The sequence below is a fragment of the Echinops telfairi genome, unplaced genomic scaffold (genome assembly GCF_000313985.2).
Source record: "Echinops telfairi isolate 266 unplaced genomic scaffold, ASM31398v2 ScPeMD7_1;HRSCAF=3_0, whole genome shotgun sequence".
NCBI classification, from domain to species: Eukaryota; Metazoa; Chordata; class Mammalia; order Afrosoricida; family Tenrecidae; genus Echinops; species Echinops telfairi.
Window position 1 is genome coordinate 85,027,555 of NW_022103896.1, and position 1,403 is coordinate 85,028,957.

General features: G+C 37.2%; 1 protein-coding gene across 1 annotated transcript in view; it reads left to right on the plus strand.

Annotated features, from left to right (window-relative positions):
* The window catches only part of XKR4 (XK related 4), a 383,052-nt gene that overhangs the window by 287,196 nt on the left and 94,453 nt on the right, over positions 1-1,403 (plus strand). The window lies entirely within an intron of this gene.

The following is a 1,403-nucleotide window of genomic DNA, read 5'->3' on the forward strand; positions in this document are numbered from 1 at the left end:
CAATTTCTACTTCAGTATTAGTGAATCTTCTTCCTGTGCCAAATATGCTTTACATTTAAAAGATAATACATGTAATTAGTAATATTTAAATAATAGTAAATTACTAGTAGTTAGATAATACTAAATTATTAACTAGCAATTAGGCCTACTACTCAGAAGTCTAATTGCTAATTACTAAAATATATAGAATTCTGAAACATTTCAACAAGAAAAAAAATAATCCAATTAAAAGGTCGGCAAAAGAAAAAAACAAACAATTCACAAAGAACAACATTGGAATGGCTAACAATCACATAAGCAAATGCCCATGATCACTAGCCATCAGAAGATATAATTAAAACAATGATAGGATATCATCTTACACGCACAATGATAGTGCAATTTAACAAAAAAACAGAACAGCAAATGCTGGAGAGGGTGTGGAGAGATTGGAACACCTGTGCATTGCTAGTGGGCTTATAAATATGTGCAACCATACATAAAACAACTGGGAATAAAAATACCCTACCACCCAGCAATACCTCTGTTGAGCACACCACAGAGAAATGAGACAGAATACAAACAGCGCTTCCACATTCATTGCAGCACAGTTCACAGTGGCAAGAAGCTGGAAACAGCCCAAAGATCCATCAATAGAAGAATGGATAAAGAAACTCTGGTACATACACACAATGGAATAGTATGCAGCCCTAAAAAAGAGCAATGAAACACTTCATGACATGGAGGAACCTGGAAACCATTATCCTGAGTAAAGTTAGTCAATCATAAAAGGACAAATATTGTATGGGTCCACTGCTATAAGGATTAACACCAAGATCAAAGCAGGCTTCTGTTTCTAGGTCATGTAATAAATATCCTAATCTGATCTCCCAAGCAATGAGGTAGAGAGCCTGCCTAATGTTCATGGTATATATTATCATCCCCTCTCTATGAACATCTTAAAAATCACTTTGAAGGAGACCTCACCTCAACTGAGGTCAATTTTTCAAGATGGGAAGAGAGGGCAAAGATAGTTCCGTTGCTGCCATACCAAACTGTGCTAAGTTCCCCCCAAATTAATAGACACTTCCAGCAGAGTGATAGGCAAAACTATGGCAATTCAAGTCAAGATGGAAGGAGACGGGCATGTATGTGTCTGTGAAGGTGATTACATTTCTGTTGGTAGGAAAGCAGGGAGGAACAACCTTCCATTAGGAACAAAAAAATTGTTTAGCAATACTTATATAGAACCCTAGGGAAGAATATGACTTGTACTATGTTCTTAATTGGATACTCCGACCTAGTTTCTATGTAGCCCTTGGTGTCCCAGGTCATTGTTATAAACTATTGAGACCTTAGACTCTGTTCTCTTGAGGCTTACAACAGCCCTCATAGGCCACACCAGAAGGACTTGATGTGGTAAC